Consider the following 16,287-nt stretch of genomic DNA (forward strand, 5'->3'; position numbering starts at 1 on the left):
TTAGCTCACTTCTCCACCCCGGTTCAAGGAATGCCCAGACAAGATGGGTGTGATTGTCCCCACCGGTCAGCAATCTCTGCTTATTAGGTAGTACTTGCTGAGTAACATTGCACTGAGTAATAGTCAGACCTGTTATTCACAGTGCATAGAAACGGGCGATGTGTGGTATGCATCGCTATAAACTCACTACTTTGATACATGCTACCACTTCCGTGTACACTTCCCTGTGAATCTGCGCTACGTCAATACTTCTCCAGTATTAAATAAAGAAATTATTCCAGGCACAAGGAGCCACCGTGGACTCTACGCGGTTTATTCGTCCCCACAAGCAATTCCGCATGCATGAAATTCTTACTGCGTCTTTCATAGCAGGCTACTGGTTGCATTATTAGGTTATACTGGAAAGAGTGCCCACTAAACACTGCCTTTTTGGCAAAGGTGCACGACACAATAGGAAGACTGATGTGTAAGATGGTAGGAAATGCAGGTGGCATAGTTCTTTGTCTTCTTACATTAGTATAGTGACTAAAGGACCTTTAAACAGCACCGCCTCCCTTAGCAAGACCTAATAAAAGACCAAGGGGATGAGAATTAGTAACAAACAGAACGCCCAGCTCGGTACATTCTGCTGAGAGTGCTCGGATTTCCGCTCTGAGCTCCAGTGATCTGCAGACAGAAGAAAAATAATAAATGTTCTGCCTGAAAATAATGACTCTGCATTGGCATCGGCTCCTATGTGAGAGGCGCTGCACCAGGTCTGAAGGTCCAGGCGCTCTGACGTGGCCCTGGAAGGACAAACCACATACTGACAAAACAGTAACAGAGCACGCCATCCACGCGGTGATTACTTCCAAATATTTTAACCTTTGAGATTCTGCTTCTGTGCTCTTTGTAGGATATATGCTATCAACATCCGATAGCATACACAGTTTGAGGGCAGACACTGAACAGATGTAGCTTTAACCCTTTAACAGCGGCGGAAATTCCGCCGCGGTGCAGGTGATTTATGGCATGGGCGTGGTTCGGACGGCCCCCGGCTGTCCGCCGCCCACGCCCACCGTGACGTCGGACGCACGCAAGGGGTTAAGGGGCAGAGGCCGTTCCTTGCAGAGCGTTTTTGGGTCAATGTTAGTTTAAGTTCTGCTTTAGTGAGGAAAACTGTCATCCCAAGAGTAATTTTGGGGAACACTGAGGTTTCCTTAATAGGCGCAATCTTTATCCAAACTGACGCACAAGTTACCTTCAGTAACACCTTTTCTGGTAGAGACAAAGTAGCCGGAGTTCGTTACCGTAGAATTATCCCCAGGCATCAGACTTGATCCAGAAAATTTTTGTGAGCAGTTCCCCTGTGTGCCAGTAGGTGGTGTCGATTAGCTCCACGTGGCATAGTTGGCAGCACCAGATGTGATGTGCGCGGTGCCTATATGGGTGCAACAAGGGGCACCTTTCCACGCTAGTAGTGCAGAGCCACGAAGAACACGGACCACTAGTGTGTGGAAAACTAGAGCACTGAAAGGGCAAAGCCCAGTGTTCGCAGAGCAGGGAGGATGAGTGGGTCGGTAAGGAATCTGCGGCTAGAGTCTCTACCAGATAAGGCGTTACCGAAAGTAATTAACTTCCCGACTTGACAGTCTTCTAGCCGCAGATTTCTTACCTTAGAATAGATACTCAAGCAATACCTCCCCGAATGTGGGTCTGCGAAACAATTTTATACTAAAAAGTCCTGCAGGACCATCCCGACGGACTGGACAGTCCACGCAGTAGTGTTTCGTGAACGTGTGCAAAAAAGCCCTCTTTGCTACCTAGTAGATATCCAGGACCAGGACTCAACGTGATAACGCAGTGGTCGCAGCCTTGGCTCTGGTGAAATGAGCATGCAACCCTTAGGGGGTTGCTTCTTGGCCAGTGCATAGCAGGTTTTAATGCAGAGCACAGGCTCTCTCTTCTTTGCTCAGACATAGCTCATGAAGAGTTGGTCATCCACCAGAACTCTTTCGTGTGGTCAAGGTAGAACAAAAATGCTCTTTTTGGGCCCAGTCAGAAGTCACTCCTCTTCCTTAGAGGGATGTGTTGGAGCGTAAAGAGTAGGCAGAGTGATGTACTGGCCTACATGAAGGGGAGTTATGGCTTTTGGCAGAAAGGAAGCTCTAGTTCGTAGAACCAGCTTGTATAGGTATATGTTCCGGAATGCAGGCTTGGATGACAAAGCCTAAAGCTCACTGACCCTCCAGGCAGAAGTTATTGCCACCAGTGAGGCCATCTTGATAGTGAGGGGTCTGAGAGGACAGTTGTGCAAGGGCTCAAAGGGAGGGCATATCAGGAACGTCAGGACGAGGTTAAGGTCGGAATGAGGCATGATAAATGGAAAAGGTGGTAACATATGTTGTAAACCTTTCAAGAACCTATGTACAATAGGGGATTTGAAGAGGGATAGGTGGTCAGGCAACCGCAGAAAAGCTGAAATAGCAGAAAGAAAACGCTTTAAAGTACCCAAGGCAGAGCCCTGCTCGTCAGGGGATGGAATAAAGAGAAGAATGTGAGAAAGAGGAGAAGAAAGGGGGTTAACCTGCTTTTCTGTACACTATGCCACAGACCTGCCCCAGCGACAAGCATACACCACGTCGGTGGACGGATGCTGTTAGGCTCTGTAAAGGGCTCAGACACCCCTCGGGTCTGGTCCTTGCTATACAAGCCAGTAACTGAATAAATAAATAAATAGGCCCCCCTCACATGGTCACGTGGTGAGGAGCGGATATAATTCGCTGGCAGGGAAGACCAGCTGGAAACCCCAGCACACAGAGTGCCTTTCCAGCTTGTCTCTGGAGACTGAAGCAGTCGATGGCCATCCTCCAGGACATCAGGACTAGCCTCTGGGACCCTTTAGGTGGTGGGGAGGAGAGGGGATTCTGGGAGGCCGAGTGCCTTTTAGGTAGGTCTGGGCACGGGTTCCACCTCCTCTTCACACAATGATATGTATTTTTGAGTTGGCAGATTCACCCTCCCCCCGCCCCCGCCCCCACCCCCTAGGAGTTGACATAAATTTGGTGCAGAGAAACAGGGCCGTAATTTAAAAATTCCAATTAGCTACTCAGAGTAGTTTTTCTCAGAATGGGAATAAGTACTGGGACCTAGAGATACCGGGTCCTTTCCCAGGGAGTTTTTCCTGATTCAGGCGGAAAAAAATGACTACCAACCATTCCTGCTAGTGGGGGGCTAGGGAGTATGAGCAGGCTGGGGGCATTATTCACTCACACTCGGCTGCTGCAGGCGTCGCCTGAGGGCTCACGGAGGCCAGCCGCTCCTGCAGCAGTAAAGACAGGCCCGGAAATACTAACTAGGCCCACCGTTTACAGAAGGATAATTCCGGGCCCAGAGAGCCTTTAATTGCTATTTAAGGAACTGCACTACGACCTATTGCTCCCACTGAAATACCACTACTGGTAATGAGGGCCTAATTGATGCTTACATTTGTATGTATGTTTCCCAAACAAGGGAGTCAAATCTAAAACAACAACATGCTATCGCCTCTTTCAACTGGTAGGAACTTTATTTAGATTTTTCCGACTCACTACGCGATGTACAAGAACGCCTTTTAAGACTAAACAATCTGTTCCGTTTGCTTTTATTCGCGTTTCCGAGCTTCCGGCGAAGGGTTTATTTATTCAGAGCTTTATGGAGTCGCTGTAACTACAAGGCGGGCGTACCTCAGAAAGCTCCTGCTACCTTCCAAGGTCTGTGCTCGTGCCTTGCCTCTGGGGTGAAATGCCCGGACAGGTCCTGCAGGGGGCACTGTGCAGTGTGCAGATGATGGGGAACGCGTGTATTTTATGCATAAGGACTGTCTCGATCCGCCTTCCTCTGCTGGGGGAGTCTCACCCTGATGCAGCAGGCATCCTGGCCGCCTCGGGGGCAGGGGTGCATTCCAATGGCGCGTGGCCCAATGCGCCTAGACAGGCTCTGCCCCTGCCTGGGCGGAATGAAGCGATTCCAGGAATTCACCCCTGGGTGGGGAGGAGGAGCTGGGGGCACTGGAAGAAAGCCTCCCACTCCAAGGAATAGCCCAGACTGAGAAGAACTGGTGAATAGAATAGGATACTGGCATAGCACAACACAGGGAAATGTATCGCCTCGAGGCACCCCTTGACCGAAAGAGTGCGCAAACTTTTCAGAAAAGGTAGGCTGGCGTTCTAGAAAACAATAAGAATTATATTCAATGCTTCACTGGGAGGTTTAAACCAGTGCTTAATTTGTAAAAAGAAATAAGTGCCAGAGTTCTAGTTAGCAGGCCACTTCCGCTGGCACCGCTCATTGGCGCTGTCAATCACAGTAACATCATAACTAATAAGTCACACTCCTACAAGTGTGGCAATTCTGACAATTTCAGGACCCCAAAGTTAAAAGAATGGCTTTGGCAGCAGGTATTAGTCATCCTTAACGTTTATTGAGTGAATAAACAACAGCTGTTGTGCTTATCTCTGAATAAAAATTAAAAAAAACAGCGTCACCATGTGGCAGACTGTCATAGGTACCAGTGCTGATAATTAAGTGCCGGTACCGAGCACCCGAAACCACCTGCTCAAATTAAGCACTGGTTTAAACACACCCTCGCATGGGCCATAATATGTCCTGCGAAAAGAACAGGTCTTCATCGTTGTTCTTACACGGTCATGTTTTCCCTATCAAAGAAAGGGGAAAGGATGTGTCCTAACAGCAAGAGCTGCCGACTTTGGAACCGGGGAACAAGGAAGGAGTCTTGGGGTTCGGACCAATTACGTAATCTAGCCGTGCCTACAGAACATGAAGGTGTCCTTGTGTAATCTTACTGGTGATCATGTAAAGAGCTTCAGTAAGTTCAGTTCGGTTAGTCAAATATATATATTAAAAAAAATGCAAATACACACCTGGTCTGCCATTCAGCTGCAATACTACTTTACGGAGCGTACATGGCCTGAAACACTACTTTCAGTAGGCAGCTGCACAGTCTACACACTGTCACTCCCGCTGTGCCAATGCTCTGGATTCGCCTAACGCAACTCCCCCTGTTTGTCTCTAGCTATCTCTACATCACACTTCAATAACCCCCGGGCATTTGAAAACAGGTTACCGACCGAGTCTGTAAGTGAAAGCAAATATTTGGAACATCATTTCGGTTGACTCTTTCCGGTCTGAAAGGTGCCCATTGAAACAGAGACTTGTGTTACAGCGTCACAGACCGAAAGTAGAACATTAAGCACCATTCACGGGGTGCCATCCGTTTGCTCATTGCACAATGTGTTAACGTTAGTCTTTGGAGGCTGCCAACTCCCAACTAACTACCATCATATGTTAAAAAAAACATTTGAAACAAGAACCTTTCCTGTCCCTCAAGAATACAAATAATCACGTGCCTCCACTAAATCCATGTGAAACTGAATGCAAGAAAACAAGAACCTAGGCATTCAGCTACCAAAGGAATCCAAAATATCTATGTCAGAAAGAGTGGACATGATTCTGTATGGTGTAATACTAATGCACTTCTCCAATACCTTCTGCCACACAACCCATACAAAGTGGTGATGAGGATTCAGTTTGTGTATAGTTACTAACGACATTCTTTTCCTTAACCCCTTCCATGCTCGTGACGGAACCATTCCGTCATGAGTCACGGCTGGGCTGTGCTGATGACGGAATGGTTCCGTCACGACCACGCCCGCGATTGGACTGTCCAACATAGGGCTAGAATTTCTGCCGCACGGAAGCGGTTAACCAATCCCCTATAGGCGTGCATAAACATATGGAAATTTCCCATCAAAAGTCCATCTATTTCTCTTTGGAGTGGACTCTGGCGGCAGGTCTGCTGCTGGGCTCTGGCTCAGGGGCTGCCGGACTAGGGGCACATTGGGCCGCTGGAGGACTAGGGCCTAAGAGACCGGGATCTGCCTGCACGCCTGGTGAGCCCCTAGTGCCAGTCATGTGGGTCTGGACTTCAAGCTAGGAAAGCGGCAGAAATCCTCTCCTGGTTTAGAATTTAGCTAAAGACCAGGTAAGAGGGTCGGACACCGGGCCTCTGACGAGAATGAGGAAAGAGGTATGTAGTTTGCACTCACATACCTCTCCATCTGCTAGAAAGGAAGGGGGGGTGGTTAGTCCCAGTGGTAGACATTCAAGATGCCCAGAAAGCACATTAATATCCAGTGTCACTTGAGATCTCTGGGGCTGGAGGCTCTTCCAGCTGTTTCATCCAAGAATTCCCAAGGTCCCCAGGCGATTGGAGCAATTTGCCTTATTCCGCATCTTCTTCAGACTATTCAGATAGGATTCACATTAATGAAGATTACCCGATTTGCCCAAGATTACACAATGTAGTCAAGTGAGAGAGTCTGGATTAAAACCCAAGGCTACTGGTTCCACAGTTAAAAATGTAAGCACCAGATCTTTTCTAAGAAATTAAACCTATATTTGTTTAGTAAGTCATTTCTTCTGAAGGCTGTTTATTTCCAAAATGTGGATTTTTTCATTAGGTCTTATGAGACAAGCACGCAAAAAAAAAAAAAAGGCAAACCTGATACATCTTAATTTTACCAATAGATCATATCCTTATAGCACGGATGGGCGATGTTGACATCACCTATAGCCCATTCTTCAATAACATTCTACCTCATCTTGGTATGATGTCTCCTCACCAACAAGGCCATATCCATGGTAGTCAACAGCTGCTCGAAGGGGAGAAACTAATTAGCAGCAGGACTAAATCTGAACATGACCAACTGTGCGTGCATAGCAAAGCACCCCAGCATGGGAGCTGGCGAAGCCCAGCAGTGGGCACAAGAGAGAACAAGCACGGAGAAGAGAAAAGGAGCACGCCTGTGTGCTTTCAAGGTATCAGCCAGCTGGAACATGATTTCATATGCCACATTCTTATTAAAAGCGAACAGTACCCATTTGTTAGGAGTTTGTTATAGCTTACAGTCATTCTTTGTCTCTCAGGAGGAGGAGGAGACCCGCTGCCAGAAATAGGTTTCAATTTCCAGATTTATTATCTTCCTAATTGAGGTTGCTGCTAATAAAGGGGTATTATTACGAGTAAAAAAAAAAAGCACAGGCAAAAATCCGCGGTATGTGTGCATTTGAGAACATGCATTTTAACATCTTTCTCTCTCTCTCTCTCTATATATATATATATATATACATATATATACATATATATATACATATACACATATATATATACATATATATATATACATATACATATACATATACATATATACATATACATATACATATACATATACATATACATATATATATATATATATATATATCTCGCTCACACACACACACACACCAACTCAAATGTGGCTATCCTAAAACTTACAGTTCATCCTCAAACACACTGGCAAATACTGTCAATAATAAAGATCAAAGATTAATAGTGCTCTTCTTTGGTTATTCTTTTTTTTGTTTCTCTTGTTCAGTTATTGATATGTTTTAGCCTCACACGCCAACACGTGGCACCTCCCTGGTACTCGCCACCCAATTTTCAGGGATTACATCCTAAAACTTAGCCCTGCTGCTTGCAGAGGAACACTTGGCGGCACGGGTCTCATGTGGGTTTTTATTTGACGAGACACTTAGAGGTGTACAAAAGACCGGCTAAGAATATCATGAGCGACCTGAGGCTCGCAATACACTCCTGTCCACCTAAGGCCCTCTAATGCCACATAACCCTTAGATAGCTTTAAAGGGCTTATGCGGATACCCGGGCAGAGGCGGATTGACCCTGTGGAGGAAATCTGAGCAAGGTGAGTAGACCTTGGCTAAAGGACGTCAGAAGGGAGAGTCGCCGCAGACAGAACGGTGTCTCTGAGAAGACCATAGCTCTCGTGCAGAGTCACTGACAGGCTTAAGTGCTAGGGCACAGCCGATCCATAGCAGCCAGGTCCCGCAGGTCCATAAAAGATGAGCTGCTCTAGTCCAGGTTTTTTTTCTTGGGATTCTGGAACTGAAAGTCCTAGTTATATAATGGAATAAACAACACTACAAGCTCCAGAAGTCAAAATAAAAACTACTGTAGCAGCTCATCACTCATGGTCCTGGGAAACGTTGCAGGCCTGCAGACCCCAATGGACAACTGTTCGCAGGCCAGTACCTTCTGAAGCGTCTGTCCGGTGGGGCTCACAGACAGACCGGAACTTCTTCATAGACTGGTGCCTTTAACCCCTTCGACGCTCATGACGAGCTCAGCTCGTCATGAGTTACGCCTCTCGTACACTCATGACGAGCTGAGCTCGTCATGTAACGCGGGTTTTGGAGAAAAAAAACTCAGCGCACAGCGGGAAAACGCTTAGTGCGCATGCGGTTAAAAGTTCATTCAGGCTGGGTCAGAGTCAGGATCAAAATCCATTTCTGACAGACCAGTGCCGCTGTTAAGGGCACAAGTACTGAGCAGAGTCAGTGCACTGTTTTCTCCACCAAGATGTAGTCACCTCTGAAAAGGACAGTATGGCTGGGGAAATATATGTCTCCGTAGAGATTACCCAAAAAGCTAGCGCCTGGGAAATAGCAAAGATACAGCAATTCCCTGCTTTGCCTCTCAGCTTAACTTGCCATTCACAATGCACTAAGCTGCTTTTGCAGTGACCACTGCACTTTTTAGGCACATATGCAACGGGGTTGATATTGTAAACTTGATCATACACATAATATACAGCAGATCTGTCAATAAACAAGACTTGCACATTGCAATTGTTTCTTTTGCATATTTGTCTAGAGCATAATTTGCCCATTACTTGGCTGCATTCCTGAGCCACATTTGGAGTGGAAGTGTGAACTTGGAGGGTGTGGGTAACCTTAATGGAGGTTTTCCAAGGGGGCAGAAGGGGAATGGACTTTGCGACATTTCAACATGACCCTTGTGAGTCATGAAAACCTACCGACAAAACAGTTTGATTTCAAAAGCATGGCCACACCTTTTGACTTTGCCAATACATGTTTAAGAGGCATTTTGTTTTCCTACTGCTTTCACGCTTTCCACTTAGGCGATCTCTTATTTGCCGCTCTATGCCCTTCCTTTTGAAGAGCGTGTCTTTACAAACATTCCACACCCATTTCAAAGGCATCACTAAGTATCTGCGGTTTTATCTTCGGAGAGCAGAACTGAGGCTCACCATAAAGTGCCTATAAAGAAGACAGGATAATTCATTCAAGACCGGTATGTAACGACAAGGACTCAAGCCGCCCGTGTATAACCAACACACAGGCGCCGCAATAAGCCCGTATGTACCATTACCTATGCGTATGTCTACATCTAACCAGCGTTGTCTTCTTTCAGCTTACTCTGTACTGTTTTGTAAAATTCTTCTAATAAAATCAATTGAAAAAAAACAAAAAGATGGTTTCAAAACGAAAAAAAAAAAATACATGAAAAAGATTCCGGTCTGCGCTCTGACTCAAAGTTGCACTGCTTAAAGTGTGTGTGCACGTTGTTTTTAATTGCTCACCAGGAGGAGTTACTTCTGCATTCTTCTAAGCAACCAGACACTTCCCAGCCAATGAACTTAGTTTAAATTAACAAGCAGAGGCAGGAGATGCTGTGTTAGCCAGGATAAATCTAGAGACTAAAGTGAGTTAAAATGGGCAGCCCTGGCTGCAGAACAGGTAGATTATGTTGTCATCCCTGTACATGTATGTTCCAGACTGCACTGGGTAAGCACATTACTGGGCCGCCATTTTGAATTTTTCTGGAGCAGTGGCGCAGGTTTGGGCTTTGGGAAGTTTCTGGTTCTTATGCTCGGGGTACTGGATGGGACTGTCACTGACAGAAGGCCAGACTTAGTACACAGCACCTACATCTGGATCCACTCCCCCTTTCTTCCCGTTCATTTGTTCTGTTGGACGCCATGTTTCAAAGGGAAGCGGAGGCATGATGTAACGAAAAGCTAATCCCCCCCAACCCCAGGATGCAACTGTGCAGCTATTAAGCTGGTAATGGAAAGGAGAGTCAGTTACTTACTGTTCACAAACCAGGCGGATTTAATGAAAGCAACATGTCTAACTGCTACGGTTCCCAGTCACTGCGCATGGTCGAATATCCTGGAGACGTACGAGTCTCGATGGGATTAACAACAAGGTTTCCCTAAACCATGGATACTCGCAAACATTTGCCCAGGGCCGCAAAGTACAGTCTGTGGTGTCACCAAGGGCCGCACTGATGCCAGCAGGGAGGCGGTAGGGGTCTGGGTGGGTCGGGATGGTTTAAAGAGGTCTAAAGAAATGTTAATTAAAGGGGCAAGCGTTTATCTGCGGGTTAATAAATACTTGCCTGTTTTATTTAACATTTTTTCTGAATATTAGTGCTTATCAACTTAGCAGCGTGTGCTGCTCTTTACCAGGGAAGCTGGGTCCCTACTTCTCAGACCCTGCCAGGAAGTTCTTTAGTCATTGTAAATTTGTCACATATGTTTATATTTTTGCTTATACATCCTGTGCTTGCTGTGTTTGAAATTGTGTTCCTTTTGCCTGCGTTGTTTTGATTCTATGGCCTGCTATTGTTCGCCATGAAGTTCTTTAGTCATTGTAAAATTTGTCATATTTATTCTTACTTTTGCTTATACAGTCTGTTCATGCTATTTTTGTTTGTTCTATTCCTGCAACAGTTCTCTCATGTAACGTAACTGGTTCTATTGTACAGTGCTCTGACACCTTCGGGTAAAGTCCGCGCTTTTCAAAAATGCATTAAATAAATAAATAAATAAATACTTTGAGTATCACTGCTCTGAACAAACCGATATCAAAAGTAGACACTTCGATTCAAAAACCTGCTGGCTGTCAGCAGTGGATAATGAACCTACCAAATTACCCCTTTTAAAGGAATTAGCCGTCACCCGTTTCTGACCCTACTCTATTCGATGGCCTGCTTTCCTGCACACGGTACTTCCAAACTCCCGACATCCTCCTCTACAATTACTTGGCACCCTACTGTGGCTGGCGTCGGTACAGGACAGTCAACAGCCAGGTCCGTCCCGTGCATGTTCACACACTACCTTCCCCACCGTCTTGGCAGCCACCACAGGACGCTCCATCCAAAAGAAACATGGCCTGCTGTCCTCACGCTCCCCGGACTTCCAAAACCAACTGCAAGACGTGTTTTTTCTCTCTTCCAGTAAGATGCTCGGAATTCACCAGCCTCTGCACACAGTCTGGTTTGCATCTATAGAGGTGAGCGAAACGGAGTGTTCTTTTTTCTACTACATTTTGTGGCAATCTTAAAGATACACCTTTAGAGCAAAATGTTGTTTGTTGGTATCTTCAGTGACGTTTTTCATGCAAAGGAAGATCTCAAGTAAAAAAGAAAGGCACGTGAATATCTAAAGTAAAAAAGTTACACAGGATACCATTGGAGCAGAAAACATCTCTGTTCGCGAGACTTTCTGCTTAAAATACAGTCTCCAGCAAGCTAAAATGTATGCTAAATTGCAAAATGTCAAAAAATCTCCAAAGTTTCATATAGTACGCAGTTCAGGAGGTTTACGATCTTTTTCAGTGTGATTTTAATTTTGCGATGATCTAGTTTGCATGCAACATAAAATGACACTGCTCAAGCCCACTATCTTCCCCGTGGGCGGACAGCAGTGTCCTTCTCTAGGAGTATCTGGGCTGTCACGTGACTGTGCAAGACCTAAAGTTATTGATTTCGGAGCTTTGTAAAGCACTACTGTTAGACCTCGCTTCTTTGATGTGTTTTTCCCCTGTCTTTTTGCTTCCAACCCTCCTGTTTTTGACTGTGTGCTGCATTACCTTTTTGCTGGTTTTAGGACTCTGCGCACCTTACCAATGCTGCCCGGTGTTAAAGTTCAAGTGCTCGCCGTGTAAACTCTTTCGGAGATTGGCGATTCCATGATTGGCATATCTGATTTACTAGTAACTCCCTAGTAAAGTGCACTGGTGTGTCCAGGGCCTGTACATCAAATGCTACTAGTGGGTCTGCAGCACTGATTGTGCTACCCATACAAGTAGTCCCGCAAACCTGCCTCAGGCCTGCCACTACAGTGTCTGTGTGTGCAGTTTTTGAACTGCCATGCCAACCTAGCAAGCACAACCACTTGCCAGGCCCAAACTTTTCATTTTACTACATTTCAGGCACTCTAAGGTAGGCCCGAGGTAGCCCCATGGGCAGGGTGCAGCGTATTTAAAAGGTAAGACATGTAGTTTGGTGTTTTACATGTTTTGAACATGAAGTACAGCCAATTTAATCTTTTCACTATTACAAGGACTATCTTTCCCATCGGTTATCATTGGAACTGCCTTGTAACCTCTTACAAGTGTATCTTCTGATTGGGAAGCGATAGAGATTTGGAGTTTGGGGTCCTTGAACTCACGATTTAAAAATACACCTTTCAGTGAAGATCGTTTTTAAATTGCATGTGTGAAAAAGCCACTTTTATAAAGTAGGCATTTTTCTTCCTTTACCATTTTGTCGCTCTGCCTGCCCTTGGACTCCACGTCTGAGAGAAGGTGACAGTTGGGCTGTTGTGCATTCACTCAAAGTCACACAAAGGGAGCGGAGGTGTGCCCTGAATATCCTAATGGCCCATCACCTGGCTGATGGGTCTTTCTGAGCTAGAATGATAGGAGGAGTGGTCACTAACACCTGGATAGGGCTGTGCCTGTCCACACGCAAAGCTGCCTCCAACCCCTCCTCTCCAAAAGCATGTCTAGAGCCAGGGCAGGGAAAGGCATGGTCTTGTGCACTACGAAGACTTTTCTTTGAAGTTTGCCTACTTCAAAGGCAGAGATTGGTATAAGTACGGGAGCTGTGACACCATCTCTTTGGAACACTTCCAGACTAAGAGGACATTCTGCCAACAAGAGCTGGATACTGTAGGAGGTACTGCCACTCTGCTTGTTGCTTTATTGTGCTGGCCTGCTGCTTCTGTCCTGGGAGTGAAAGGACTGGACTTTGTTTTCTACATCCTGCTTCCAAGGTTGCCCAAGGGTTTATGCATGATTGCCAAGTTCTTCATCATCGATGCCCAGCATTAAGGAACCAAGACCGTGTGTCTGGAGATCGAGGATCACCTGCCCAGAGAATAAGGAACCAATAGATCACCTCCTCTGCGCTGCAGTAAGGAACCAATGCACAACCTCTCCTGACAGTAAAGAACCGACGCCTCACCTCCCCTGGGAGTAAGAAACCAACGCATCGATTGGCTTTTCCAGCACCTGACATATATATATATATATATATATATATATATATATATATATATATATATATATATATATATATATATATATATATATATATATATATATATATATATATATATATATATTTTATATCCCTTCATATATACACGTTGTCTTAGCAAGATGGTGAAACTTTTCATTCTGTTCACTGTGCTTATATTGCTAATCACTCATCTGCTCCTTTCTATTGATCATTGCAAAACATTCTATACAAGAATCACGCTGGTTCAATAAATATTGAAAACTCCACATTCTGTATTCCTTGTATACTTCTCTGAGCGAAGGAGAGCACGAGTGACTCAGTGAAAGGGTCATAGATTTTTTACCACGATCCCTGGGAGATATCAGGGTTTTCATATTCTGTGGTTGCCAAAACCATTTGCTACCCGTCTAGGTTTAGGGGTGCATATGGTGGCACTATGGGATAGCTGGTGTCTAGGACGACATATCCTGCAGGGGTGCACGGAATTAGTCTGACAACATCCCTACGTTTATGTTGCCCAAAAAACGTACAGTTCCTACTGGGAAGTAGGGAACTACACAACAGCAATACACATGAGACTAACATTGGTTGCAGCTGGAGAGTACAACTTTCTCAATGAAGTTCCCAATATAGAAGTCTATGCACAGCACACCTCCACCCCTGAGACAGCTTGGACAAAGCTAACTTGACAAAAAAGCAGCTCTATTCCGTCCAGTTGGGATCCATCTCATACAGGAGCCCACCAAGATTATAAGTGCTGGTCAAAGATATCCTTTGTACACAAAACGGATCTGCCACTTTCCCTGTGCCAGAACTCAGGGTTGTGTAGTCAAATGAACTGCTTGATGTTATTTGTAATAAACCCGGGCAAAATGTGTGCATAATTTACAGCATTTTGTGTTACACTGGTTATGTAAAATTCTCAAAATTGCATCACTATGCCACGTCCATAATTTGAAGTCCCTTTAGGCAAATTCCTTTTGTGGGAGCATGGTAACAAATAAAATTATACAGAGTAGATGTTGTCCGCAACACTTGTGTTTTATGCACTACGTTTGTGAGAAATATATCACTGTATCTAAAATGGACGTAAAGGTGAATTTTGCGATAAACAGAGCTAAATGCCGCATCTGCATGTCACGTAATTTCTCATACTGTTTCTGAATTTTAGCCCACCAAAGCAAAAGGTAAACTCACAATTTCGCATATTATCAATCTGTGAAGGCAATCTTATTTTAAACTACAAGATAGAGCATATTCACATTCTTTGATAATCTAGAACCCCAAAAAAATGTACAGCTCTGGTGTGTTATACTAATATCTGGAAAAACTGAGGTTTACAGCGATGCCTGGATGATCTACTAATTTAAGAGAGAACCGTGGAAGCTCTCACATTGGAGGTAGGCTCGGTTTATTTTTGAAAGTCACAGAACACATGGAATCATTCAATGCCTATTGAATTGAAACAATCATTCTGAATAGTGTTCCATAAAGTATATTTGCAAATACCACACCTTGTGCCTATGTGTCCTGAACGTGGCAATTACTAATGGCTCTTCTGTACTGTATATTAAAGTTAGTATTTTGTCCCCAATAATTTAGCACCGTATCTACTAGGTTGTTTGCAATTAACCATCACTTGAACTTTACCCAGTGGCTTGTATGCATAACACCAATAAGCTCAGATGGACAAAATACATATTTGAATGCTGAACATCTTTGGATAGTTTTCCTCTTGTGGTCATTACTTTTTACTACACAACACCAGCATATCTTTATAAAGTAGACTAAGAAGCGTCCTGAAAGCGATCCATTAACTGCCACAATCAGTGGTTGAGTTATGACCAAGACCAAACACTATAGGAGCAATAGGATATTCTTCCACTGATTCAACTGCCCGATTGACCAACTGGGGAGCACGCCTTCTTCTTATGGGTGCGGTAATGTGTCACCGCAGAAAGGTCTTCATCCTCTCTGAGAGCGAAATGGATTCCTTCTTGAACACCTACGATGAGGTCTGTCAATGTTACCACAGATCTATACAAACACAGAGCTGGCAAGAATTACTTAAGAGATCAATTATTTTTTCTATCAGCACCTGCCAGGACTAGCATACTTCTCCACCTAAAACAATTGGTCAGTATGATTTTAAAAAAATGAAGTTTATCCTCATGGATATTATACACATACAAATTGCAATGTGTTGTCCACCTGAGAGACAATCACTTGTCCTGCAGAGGGCTCTTGTTCAAAGGTCTGTAGTCTACATATCCAGGAATCTTGCTTTTGTGGGGTAGGGTGTGACGACTTCCCATTTTAAAAGTGCATACTGTCTGCAGTGTTTTCCGTGGCTTAAAGAAAGGTCACTAGTACAATTTGAGGCTTATAACCAGTGGATCAATTCAATCACAACCTATTTTTTCAACTTTCTCAGCGAGATGGCCTAAGTGCGACTGGTATGCACAGGCATAGGTACTGTGCCCTCTGTGCCACAGAGCTCAAGCGCCATCTCACGAATGAAGCCCAACAAAGGCTCGCTTTGGTTCCTGCTCAGAATGAGACATGGCATCGCTGTTCGGCTGGACCAGTCCTTCGAAAGCATGATCAAGGCTAATTAGCATGAAGCTGGCCCGATTCCAGAGGTAGTGACCAAAAATATTTGACTCAAATGAGTCCAGACCACTTAAAGTGACGCAGGTTAACCCACGCATTCCACTCTAACATTGTTAAATATGTAGTGGATTTTATTTTATTTTTTACTTTTTTATCTAGCTCGGTTAGAAACATTTTTATGTGCTGAAACCAGCAGGTTATGTGGCAAATCAAGGATACAGTGTTAAATCTCTGATTAGGCAGTATTTCCATGAGAGGCTTATTAGTCGAACTTGAACAGCGTAGACGATGCCAGAACAAAACAAACCGTTGATGTCAAAGAAGATACTTGTAAGACCCAATGGAAGGGGCTGCAGTCTCAAACCACAAAAGACAACATGCCGAGAGTTCACCACCCACAAAAATAAACTGTTTGCTTGAGATTGTTTCGCCTTGCAAATAGGTTTGCCATAAAGGCGAGG

General features: G+C 44.7%; 1 protein-coding gene across 2 annotated transcripts in view; it reads right to left on the bottom strand.

The window, feature by feature from the left end:
• The window catches only part of HS6ST1 (heparan sulfate 6-O-sulfotransferase 1), a 253,600-nt gene that overhangs the window by 18,850 nt on the left and 218,463 nt on the right, over nucleotides 1-16,287 (bottom strand). The gene's annotated exons all lie outside the window — the stretch shown is intronic.

The sequence above is a fragment of the Lissotriton helveticus genome, chromosome 11 (genome assembly GCF_964261635.1).
Source record: "Lissotriton helveticus chromosome 11, aLisHel1.1, whole genome shotgun sequence".
Taxonomy (NCBI): domain Eukaryota; kingdom Metazoa; phylum Chordata; class Amphibia; order Caudata; family Salamandridae; genus Lissotriton; species Lissotriton helveticus.